A 12,559-nucleotide genomic window follows, 5' to 3' on the forward strand; every position below is an offset into this window, starting at 1 on the left:
TGGGTCTGAGATCAGTAATCCCGGAAGTTAGATTCGATCTGAAAGAAGATGAATATCCGGAGATCCAGGAGCAAATTCGAATCAAGAACTGGGAAGTCCTAGCTAATCCTGAAACGAAAGTGGGAAGGAACATGGTCCAGGAGTTTTATGCTAATATGTGGCAGACTGACAAGCAAAAACTATCTGGAACTGCCTTCTATGAATTTCGGACCATGGTCAGAGGGAAGATTGTTCATACCACCCCTGACAAGATCAGAGAGATCTTAAAGCTACCTCAACTAAAGGATGATCCAGACTCCTTCAACAGGAGGATGATGAGAGCAGACATTGACTTGGATAAGATTCTAGAGGACATATGTATCCCTGGAGCCAGGTGGACCACCAACACAAAGGGTGTCCCAAATCAACTCAAGAGAGAGGATCGCAAACCAGTCGCCAGAGGATGGCTGGACTTCATTGGGCGTTCTCTGTTGCCCACTAGCAACCGTTCTGAGGTCACAGTTAAAAGAGCAGTGATGATCCATTGCATCATGATGGGAAAGGAAGTGGAGGTTCATCAGCTGATTTCAACTGAACTCTACAAAATTGCTAACAAAAATTCTAAAGAGGCCAGGTTGGCTTATCCAAGCGTGATTTCTCTGCTCTGCAAGGACGCTGGAGTAAGGATGGGAATAACTGAATATATCCTAATTGAAAAGTCAATCACCAAAGCATCAATGGAAAAACAACAAGCACAGGAGGATCCCATCAAGAAGAGAGCACAGGAATTCCTTCCAGAGATCCCTCAATCTGAATACTGGGAGTATCTTGAGACGTCTGTTACCAAGATACGGGAAGCTTTGGAGCAAATAATAAAAGAACAAAAGGAACACAGTCAAATGCTGACGTATATGTTTAAAGAACAAGAGGAGCAGGGGCGTGACTTAAGGGAACTGAAGCGCCAAAAGTCTTCTCTTGTAGGACCAAGCACCCCAAGGATCAGAGGAACACCCGTTCCCCCAGAATAAAGGTTGTTACTTTCTAATTTCTGCCTTAACTCTGTGACAGTGCCCTTATAGAAGTTTACCTTAGGAGTCATATAGTAGTAGTTAGTATCTATTTTGATTTTATCTCCAATTAAGCTATAGTTTATTTTTCTCATCATCAGCAAACATGAATAAAGTAGTAGATCTTTTGAATAAGAGGCAATAAAATTTCGAGTTTAATAAGAGAAATTCTAATTAGTTAAATGTGGTGGCAATACTTTCCGTCTTCTAAATGAATGCTTGAATAGTGCATATGTCTTTTGAATTTGTTGTTTAAGACTTTTAAATATGTTGGCTCTTGAAAGAATGATGAACATGAGACATGCTATTGATAATCTGAAAAATCATAAAAATGATTCTTGAAGCAAGAAAAAGCAGCAAAGAACAAAGCTTGCATTCAAAAAAAAAAAAAGAGAGAAAAAGCAAGCAGAAAAAGCCAATAACCCTTAAAACCAAAAGGCAAGGGCAAATAAAAGGGATCCCAAGGCTTTGAGCATCAGTGGATAGGAGGGCCTAAAGGAATAAAATCCTGGTCTAAGCGGCTAAACCAAGCTGTCCCTAACCATGTGCTTGTGGCGTGAAGGTGTCAAGTGAAAACTTGAGACTGAGCGGTTAAAGTCAAGGTCCAAAGCAAAAAGAAGAGTGTGCTTAAGAACTCTGGACACCTCTAATTGGAGACTTTAGCAAATCTGAGTCACAATCTAAAGGGTTCACCCAATTATGTGTCTGTGGCATTTATGTATCTGGTGGTAATACTGGAAAACAAAGTGCTTAGGGCCACGGCCAAGACTCATAAAATAGCTGTGTTCAAGAATCATCACACTGAAATAGGAGAATCAATAGCACTATCTGAATTCTAAATTCCTATAGATGCCAATCACTCTGAGCTTCAATGGATAAAGTGAGATGCCAAAACTGTTCAGAAGCAAAAAGTTACTAGTCCCGCTCATCTAATTAGAATCTGAGCTTCAATCAAAAACTCTAAGATATTATTGCTTCTCAACCTATTAGTCTTCTATTTTATTTGTCTAGTTGCTTGAGGACAAGCAACAGTTTAAGTTTGGTGTTGTGATGAGCGGATATTTTATACGCTTTTTGGGGGTAATTTCATATAGTTTTCAGTATGTTTTAGTTAGTTTTTAGTCTATTTTTATTAGTTTTTAGGAAAAATTCGTATTTCTGGACTTTACTATGAGTTGTGTGTTTTTCTGTAATTTCAGGTATTTTTCTGGCTGAAATTGAAGGAGCTGAGCAAAAATCTGATTCAGGCTGAAAAAGGACTGCTGATGCTGTTGGATTCTGACCTCCCTGCACTCAAAGTGGGTTTTCTGGAGCTACAGAACTCGAAATGGCATGCTTCCAATTGCGTTGGAAAGTAGACATCCAGGGCTTTCCAGAAATATATAATAGTCCATACTTTGCACAAGGATAGATGACGCAAACTGGCGTTCAACGCCAGTTCTCTGTCCAATTCTAGCGTCCAGCGCCAGAAAAGGATCAAAAGCTGGAGTTGAACGCCCAAACTGGCATAAAAACTGGCGTTCAACTCCACAAATGGCCTCTGCACGAGAATTGCTTAAGTCTCAGCCCAGCACACACCAAGTGGGCCCCAGAAGTGGATCTCTGCATCATCCATCATAGTCTACTCATATTTTGTAACCCTAGGCTACTAGTTTAGTATTTAAACAACTTTTAGAGACTTATTTTGATACCTCATGACATTTTAGATCAAAACTTTGTATTCTCTGACGGCATGAGTCTCTAAACCCCATTGTTGGGAGTGAGGAGCTCTGCTGTGTCTCGATGAATTAATGCAAGTATTTATGTTTTCTATTCAAACACGCTTGTTCCTATCTAAGATGTTCATTCGCGCTTAACTGTGATGAAGGTGATGATCCATGACATTCATCACCTTCCTCAAATCATGAACGTGTGCCTGACAACCACCTCCGTTCTATATCCGATTGAATGAGTATCTCTTAGATTCTTTAATCAGAATCTCCGTGGTATAAGCTAGAACTGATTGCGGCATTCATGAGAATCCGGAAAGTCTAAACCTTGTCTGTGGTATTCCGAGTAGGATTCAAGGATTGAATGACTGTGACGAGCTTCAAACTCCTGAAGGGTGGGCGTTAGTGACAGACGCAAAAGGATAGTAAATCCTATTCCAACCGGATCGAGAACCAACCGGTGATTAGCCGTGCTGTGACAGAGCGCGTGAGCGTAGTTTTCACTGGAAGGAAGGAAGGTAGCCATTGACAACGGTGATCCACCAACACACAGCTTGCCATAGGAGGACGTGCGTGCGTGAACAAGAAGACAGAGGAAAGCAGAGATTCAGAAGACAAAACATCTCCAAAACTCCAACATATTCTCCATTACTGCATAACAAGTAACCTTTAATTTATGCTCTCTTGGTTATTCACAATTCAACTGATAAACATAATTGACTTCCTGACTAAGATTTACAAGATAACCATAGATTGCTTCAAACCAACAATCTCCGTGGGATTCGACCCTTACTCACGTGAAATATTACTTGGACGACCCAGTGCACTTGCTGGTTAGTGGTACTTGTTGTGAAAAGTGTGATTCACAATTTGTGCACCAATATTCCTATCCAAACATCTTCCAAAGAGGAGCTTGTTGAAGGGTTGTCCCTTGCGCCTTTTCACTCTTTTTCTTTCCTTACGATGTGATACCCAGTCTTGACTGTGTAGTTTTCATCCTGTCTATACGGCCAAATTAGTTTTTCCTACTCCACTATTCTGCTGATTGGTGTTTGGATGATCTTTTCAGCGATGACCAGGGGAAAAACATTTTCGATCTTTGGTTTGTCCCACTCTCTTGATGGTAGGATCATCTCCTCCACTCTTTGGTCTTCATTCCTATCCTTATTTAATGGGTAGTTGATGAAATATATCTAGTTATCCTCCCATAATTTGATGTTCCTTCCTTGACCTATGATCCATTTTGCTTTGTTCTTCAAAAGCTCCCTCCCTTGTAATATACTCTCCCAAATCCAAGATCCTCCTTGATTTTTTTAGCATCTCAAAAGTTGCAATCTAGGAAATATAGAGCTTTAAGTGTCTGTACCCATACAACATTCAAATGTTTGATGATCCTCCAAGCATGCTTTGCTAGATGGGCAGTGTTTTAGTGATGAAACTCCTCAAATCCTAGTCCTCCTTCCTTTTTACTTGTACAAAGCTTTGTCCAAGATTTCTAATGGATACCCTATTCTTTTCTTTAATTCTTCCACCACATTCTGGCCACTTTTGCGCTTAACTTGTTGCAAAAAGAATTTAGGGAATTTTAAGATACTCATGGCGTATGTTAGAATTGTTTGAATGACTACTTTAATGAGGACCTCTTTTCCCGGTTGATTTAATAGACTTTCTTTCTACCCTTTAATCGTATCATCCACCTTTTCTATTATCCAATCTAGTGATCTTCTCTTTGATCTACCACATTGCGCTGGTAAGCCTAAGTATTTTCCTGGTTGTCCCAAGCCGAAATGTTAAGGATTTTCTCTATGTTGACTCTAACTTGAATTGGAATTTGCTTACCAAAAATTATCCCAGATTTCTCTAAATTGATAACTTGGCCAGATGCTGAGGTGTACTGGTTCAAAATTTGGACAAGTTGGTATATTTCTTCTTCCTACAGTCATCAACAAATAAGAAGTGGGTAATCACTAGTGCTGAAGGAGCTAACTTAAACCCGAGAATAAGATTTTTGTTTAGTGCATTATCCATTAAAATAGAAAACACTTCAGACGCAATAATAAAGAGATAGGGTGAAAGAGAATCTTCCAGTCTTAACCCTTTCTGAGGCGTAATCTCTTTGGTAAGAGTTCCATTTATTTTGAACTTGTATGTCACGCTCTTGATACACTCCATGATAAGTTTTACCCACTTCTGCTGGAATCCAAAGGCCTTGAGCACTTCTTCCATAAAATTCCATTCCATCTTGTCATAAACTTTATTCATGTCCAACTTGATAGCTAGGTGATGAGCGGATATTTTATACGCTTTTTGCCATTGTTTTCAAATAGTTTTTAGTGTGTTTTATTTAGTTTTTGTTAAGTTTTTATAGGTTTTAGTGTTAAATTCATATTTTTGAATTCTACTATAATTTTTTATGTTTTTGTGTAATTTCAGATAATTTCTGGCTAAAATTGAGGAGTTAGAGCAAAAGTCTGATTCAGAGATAGAAAAAGCACTGCTGATGCTGTCCGGATCTGACCTCCTTACACTCTTGGAAGAGCTTTTCAGGAGCTACAGAAGCTCAAATGGAGCATTCACAACTTCTATGGAAAGATGACTTCCAGAGCTTTCCATCAATGTATAATAGTCTATACTTTATTTCGGATTAGAAGGCCCAAAACTGGCATCTAACGCCAGCCTCCTGCCCCCTTCTAGGCGTCCAGCGCCCACAGAGCAGAGACCAGCATCCAAACGCCCAGAGAGGACCCCCTATCCAGCGTTCAATGCCCTAGAAGCCTCATAGCACGTGGATCTCATCAAAGCTCAGCCCAAACACTCACCAAGTGGTCCCTAGAAGTGTATTTTAGCACTAGAAAGACTGTTTTATCCTTACTAGTCATTAGTTTAGTATTTAAAGTAGAAGATCACTATTTGTTAAGGATCTTTCGCCCATCTTTCAGCATATTTTTGTTTCTAAACCTCCGAGGTTGAGGGGAGGAGCCCTGCTGAGTCCTATGAATTAATAAAAGTATATTGTTTCTTCTTCGATCCGTGTGTGATTAATTCTAAGATGTATATTCGTACTTCAACATGGTGAATAGGATGATCTGTGACAATCAGCTCTGTTCATCATAATAAGATGAGCATGCCTGACAAACACCCGCGTCTACTTGGGTTCGTGGGAATATTTCAGTGAAAAGCACGAACCACCAGCTTGATTATATATCTCTCAGACGGCTAATCCACGACTTTGTTAGAGACTTCTCGAGACACCAGTTCAGCCAATCTACGGGGAGATTAGGGTCTCTGTGGTCGAGGCTAGAACCCAAAGAAGCAGCATTCTCTAATCCGGAATATCCGACCTTTTTGTGGCAGTTTGAGTAGGATCATTAAGGAGAATGGACTGTACGAGCTTCACCCTCAAGAAGAGATGGATCCACACTAACCCTGGGGTTCAGATCCAGAGGAGTATTGACCACTTCTCAATAAAGGTGTTAATCACTTACAGCCTGCCATTGAAGACATCACTCACAAGCAAAGAAGACAGTAATACCAGAATTAATTCAGAAAGACAATGCAACTCCAATCCTTAACCCTATTCCTATTACTGATTCCCTTCTAATATACAAAGTATTTTATTTTATTAGTTACATGTCTTCATAGTTTAGATCTCACAAATCCAACAACTTCTGATTTCGCCTGACTAAGACCTGTAAGATAATCATAGCTTGCTTCAAACCACAATCCTCGTGGGATCAACCTGATTCGCTCAGGTATTACTTGAACGACCCAGTGCACTTGCTGGTACAGCTGTACGAAGGTGTGGTGATTCGTGTACCAAGATTTTGGCGCCGTTACCGGGGATTGTTCGAGTTTGAACAAACTGATGGATTGTCTTGCTCCCTAGATCAGGTAATTTATTTTCTTTTCTTGATCATTTTTATTTGAGTCTTTTAATTTTTGCTTTCCTCTTCTTTTTTTCGAAAAATTTAAAAAAAAAAAACTTTTTCCAAAATATCTTTCTTTTCTTTGGTTAATCTTGGTTCTTGGTTTGACTCTTTCCTGTTTTCTGTTTTTTTCAATTACAAAAAATTTAAAACTTCTTCAAAAACCTTTTCCAAAAATTTTTATTTTCTTTGTTTAATCTTTGTTTTTGGTTTAAGTCTTTTATGTTTATTCTTAGTTAAATTTTCATTCTCTTTGAGTATTTCTTTCAAAAAAATTTTCAAAAATAGTTTCTTTGGTTAAATCTTGTGTCAAATTTTAAGTTTGATGTCTTCTTGTTGTTTTTCTTTTAATTTTTGAAAATTTATGTTTGGTTTTCTAAAAATTTTAAGTTTGGTTTTCTTTGTGTGTTTTTTTGTTCTTTAAATTTTTTTAGTCTTGTTCTTGGTGTTCTTTCTAATCTTCAAAGTGTTCTTGTGTTTTCTTTGTGTTTTGATCTTAAAATTTTTAAGTTTGGTGTCCCATTGTGTTTTTCCTTCAAATTTTTGAAAATTAGGGGCATTAGATCTAAAAATTTTAAGTTTTGTGTCTTTTGTGTATTTTTCTCTTTCCTCATTAAATTCAAAAATAAAAAAATATATCTTTTCTATTTTTATCTTAACTTAATTTTTGAAAATTACATCATAAAAATTCAGATTTTAAATTCAAAATTTTTATCTTATCTTATCTTAATTTTCAATTTTCAAAAATCAAATCTTTTCAAAATAAAAAATCTTATCTTTTTCAAAATCTTATCTTTTTCAAATTTCAAAATTCAAATTTCAACTTTTCAAAATTTAAAATTTTAAAATTTCTAAATTCAAACTTTAAAATCAAATCTTTTTCAAAATCAAATTTTAAAATCTTATCTTTTTAAAATCTTTTTTGTTTCTTATCTTGTCTTTTCTAAACTCAAATTTTAAAATTAAATCTTTCTTAAATATTTTTAATTTCTTTTTAATTTCAAATTCTTAAATATTTTTTAATTTCTCTCTCTTCTTTTTCAAAACTTTCTAACTAACTCTCCTCTCTCTCAATTTTTGAAAACTATTTCTTCTTCTCTCTCTTCTATTTTCAAAAATTCACCAACTAATTTTTAATTCTTTTTAAATTATTGACCTTATTTTTGAAAATTAATTAACAAATAAAATAAAAAATAAAAATATTTTAATTCTCATTTATCTCTTTTATTTCTAATTCTTCTCATCTCTATTTATACTATTCGAATTCTACTCCTCTTTCATCTTCCATCTTCACTTTTCTATCTTCTTCTTTCTTCACATCTCACTGGAAGCTCTTTGTCCAAGTAGCACAAAAAGCTTTCTTCCTTTCTTTCTTCTTTTCTTTTTTATGACCAGGGACAGGGATAAAGAACCCCTCTTTGATCTTGATCCTGAACCTGAAAGGACTCTGAAGAAAAGCTTACAACAAGCTAGAGCTCAGCACTTCAGAAGAAACATTTCAGAAAACTTTGAACAAGAAATTGAAGACATGGCCGAACCTGAAGGAGAGGCAAGAAAAGTTTTTGGGGACTATTCTCCTGACTTCTATGGAGAACGTTTCAATATACCTCCTATCAGAGCAAGAAGCTTTGAGATCAATGATGAGCGGATAATTTATACGCTTTTTGACATTGTTTTTAGTATGTTTTTAGTAGGATCTAGTTACTTTTAGGGATGTTTTTAATAGATTTTGTGTTAAATTCACATTTCTGGACTTTACTATGAGTTTGTGTGTTTTTCTGTGATTTCAGGTATTTTCTGGCTGAAATTGAGGGACTTGAGCAGAAATCAGATTCAGAGGTTGAAAAAGGACTGCTGATGCTGTTGGATTCTGACCTCCCTGCACTCAAAGTGAATTTTCTGGAGCTACAGAACTCGAAATGGCGCGCTTCCAATTGCGTTGGAAAGTAGACATCCAGGGCTTTCCAGCAATATATAATAGTCCATACTTTAGCCAAGAATAGACGACGTAAACTGGCGTTCAACGCCAGCCTTCTGCCCAAATCTGGCGTCCAGCGCCAGAAAAGGATCCAAAACCAGAGTTGAACGCCCAAACTGGCACAAAAACTGGCGTTCAACTCCACAATTGGCCTCTGCACGTGCAACACTTAAGCTCAGCCCAAACACACACCAAGTGGGCCCCGGAAGTGGATTTATACATCAAATACTTACTCATGTAAACCCTAGTAGCTAGTTTATTATAAATAGGACCTCTTACTATTGTATTAGGCATCTTTGGATCTTTGGACGTCTGGTTCTTAGATCAGAGGGGCTGGCCATCTCGGCCATGCCTGGACTTTCACTTATGTATTTTCACGGTAGAGTTTCTACACTCCATAGATTAAGGTGTGGAGCTCTGCTGTTCCTCAAAGATTAATGCAAAGTACTACTGTTTTCTATTCAATTCTTCTTATTTCGCTTCTAAGATATCCATTCACACCCAAGAACGTGATGAAGGTGATGATTATGTGTGACGCTCATCATCCTTCTCCCTCATGAACGCGTGCCTGACAAACACTTCTGTTCTACATGAATTAAGCTAGAATGAATATCTCTTAGATCTCCTAACTAGAATCTTCGTGGCGTAAGCTAGAATGATGGCGGCATTCAAGAGAATCCGGAAAGTCTAAACCTTGTCTGTGGTATTCCGAGTAGGATTCAATGATTGAATGACTGTGACGAGCTTCAAACTCGCGATTGTTGGGCGTTAGTGACAGACGCAAAAGGAGGGTGAATCCTATTCCAGCATGATCGAGAACCGACAGATGAATAGCCGTGCCGTGACAGGGTGCGTGAGCATATTATTCACTGAGAGGAGGGGATGTAGCCACTGACAACGGTGATGCCCTTGCATAAAGCCAGCCATGGAAAGGAGTAAGACTGATTGGATGAAGATAGCAGGAAAGCAGAGGTTCAGAGGAACGAAAGTATCTCCATTTGCTTATCTGAAATTCCTACCAATGATTTACATAAGTATCTCTATCCCTATTTTATTATATAATATTCGAAAACACCATTATCACTTTATATCTGCCTGACTGAGATTTGCAAGGTGACCATAGCTTGCTTCATACCAACAATCTCCGTGGGATTCGACCCTTACTCACGTAAGGTATTACTTGGACGACCCAGTGCACTTGCTGGTTAGTTGTATCGAAGTTGTGACAATCATGAATTAAGATCAGAGCACCAAGCTTTGGAGCCATTACCAGGATTTGTTCGAGCCTGGAGATCACAATTTCGTGCACCAAGTTTTTGGCGCCGTTGCCGGGGATTGTTCGAGTTTGGACAACTGACGGTTCATCTTGTTGCTCAGATTAGGTAATTTTCTTTTTGTTTTATTTTCAAAAATTTTTCAAAAATCTTTCAAAAATCTTCTCACCTGTTTTCAAAAAAAAAAAATGCTTTCAAAAATATATTTTTCTTTAAAAATTTTAAGAATGAATTCTAGTGTTTCATATAACATGTTTTAGCTTGACTGGCCATGAAGCCATGTCTAATTCCCAGGATTTTGATTGAGGACTATGAATTCATTACTTCCTTTTTCCCAATTGTTTTCAAAAAATTATACAAAAATCCAAAAAAATTAGAAAATCATAAAAATCAAAAAAATATTTTTTGTGTTCTTGTTTGAGTCTTGAGTCATATCATAAGTTTGGTGTCACTTGCATATGCATCTTGCATTTTTTCGAAAATATCATGCATTCATAGTGTTCTTCATGATCTTCAAGTTGTTCTTGGTAAGTCTACTTGTTTGATCTTGATGATTTTTTGTTTTGTGTCTCTTCATGTTTTTCATATGCATTCTTGAATTCTTAGTGTCTAAGCATTAAAGAATTCTAAGTTTGGTATCTTGCATGTTTTCTTTGCATTAAAAATTTTTCAAAAATGTGTTCTTGATGTTCATCATGATCTTCAAAGTGTTCTTGGTGTTCATCTTGACATTCATAGCATTCTTGCATACATCACATGTTTTGATCTAAAAATTTCACGCATTGCATAATTTTCATGTTTTTCATAAAAATTTCAAAAATAAAAAAAAATACCTTTCCCTTTTTCTCTCATCAAATTCGAAAATTTGAGTTGACTTTTTCAAAAATTTTTAAAATCAAGTTGTTTCTTATGAGTCAAATCAAATTTTCAATTTGAAAATCTTATCTTTTTCAAAATCTTTTTCAAAAATCAAATCTTTTTCAAAATTCTTAGTTATTTTCGAAAATTAAAAAAAAAGTATTTTTCAAAAATCTTTTTCTTATTTTTATATCAAATTTTCAAAAATAATATAATCAATTAATGTTTTGATTCAAAAATTTGAAGTTTGTTACTTGCTTGTTAAGAAAGATTCAAACTTTAAGTTCTAGAATCATATCTTGTGATTTCTTATGAATCAAGTCATTAATTGTGATTTTAAAAATCAAATCTTTTTCAAAACTAATTTCAATCATATCTTTTCAAAAATATCTTCTTATCTTATCTTTTTCAAAAATATCTTTTCAAAATATCTTTTCTAACTTCCTAACTTCTTATCTTTTCAAAATTTGTTTCAACTAACTAACTAACTTTTTGTTTGTTTCTTAACTTTTTCAAAACTACCTAACTAACTCTCTCTCTCTCTAATTTTTGAAAATATCTTCCCTCTTTTTCAAAAATTTCTTTTTTATTAACTAATTATTTTTATTTTTTAATTAAAAAAAAAATTTCGAAAAAAATACTAACCTTTTTCAAAAACTATTTTCAAAAATCACTAACTCTTTTTCAAAAATTGTTTTCGAAAATTCAAATTCCCTCTCTCCCATCTTATTCTATTTATTCATTCATATCCTAACATCTCATCTCACATCTCTAGCCTCCTCATAGTTGTGTTTCTTCCATTATATTACATTATTTGTCTCCCCCTCTTCTTCTACTCACACAGGGATCTCTATACTGTGGTATAAACGATCTCTATTATTATTATTATTTTTCTGTGCCTTCTTCTTTGTCATATGAGCTGGAGCAGGGATAAGAACATTCTTGTGGAAGCAGATCCAGAACCTGAAAGGACTCTGAAAAAAAAAATTAAGAGAAGCTAAATTACAACAATCCAGAAATAACCTTTCAGAAATTTTCGAACAGGAAGAGGAGATGGCAGCCGAAAATAATAATAATATAAGGAAGATGCTTGGTGACTTTACTGCACCTAATTCCAATTTACATGGAAGAAGCATCTCCATTCCTGCCATTGGAGCAAACAACTTTGAGCTGAAACCTCAGTTAGTTTCTCTGATGCAGCAGAACTGCAAGTTTCATGGACTTCCATCTGAAGATCCTTTTCAGTTCTTAACTGAGTTCTTGCAGATATGTGATACTGTTAAGACTAATGGAGTAAATCCTGAAGTCTACAGGCTCATGCTTTTCCCTTTTGCTGTAAGAGACAGAGCTAGATTATGGTTGGATTCTCAACCCAAAGACAGCCTGAACTCTTGGGATAAGCTGGTCACGGCTTTCTTAGCCAAGTACTTTCCTCCTCAAAAGCTGAGCAAGCTTAGAGCTGATGTTCAAACCTTCAGACAGAAAGAAGGTGAATCCCTCTATGAAGCTTGGGAAAGATACAAACAGTTGACCAAAAAGTGTCCTTCTGACATGCTTTCAGAATGGACCATCCTGGATATATTCTATGATTGTTTATCTGAGCTATCAAAGATGTCACTGGACACTTCTGCAGGTGGATCCATTCACCTAAAGAAAACGCCTGCAGAAGCTCAAGAACTCATTGACATGGTTGCTAATAACCAGTTCATGTACACTTCTGAAAGGAATCCTGTGAGTAATGGGACGCCTATGAAGAAGGGAGTTCTTG

The 12,559-nt window shown here is 36.2% G+C and overlaps 1 non-coding gene across 1 annotated transcript; it reads right to left on the bottom strand.

Annotated features, from left to right (window-relative positions):
* Nucleotides 1-12,240: 12,240 nt before the first annotated feature.
* LOC148568324 (small nucleolar RNA R71) lies at nt 12,241-12,348 on the bottom strand. The gene has a single exon (XR_015881839.1). It is a non-coding gene; the product is annotated as a small nucleolar RNA R71 (small nucleolar RNA).
* Between the last annotated feature and the right edge of the window lie 211 nt (nt 12,349-12,559).

Source organism: Arachis ipaensis, chromosome B4 (assembly GCF_059453495.1).
Source record: "Arachis ipaensis isolate K30076 ecotype BB chromosome B4, ASM5945349v1, whole genome shotgun sequence".
NCBI lineage: Eukaryota > Viridiplantae > Streptophyta > Magnoliopsida > Fabales > Fabaceae > Arachis > Arachis ipaensis.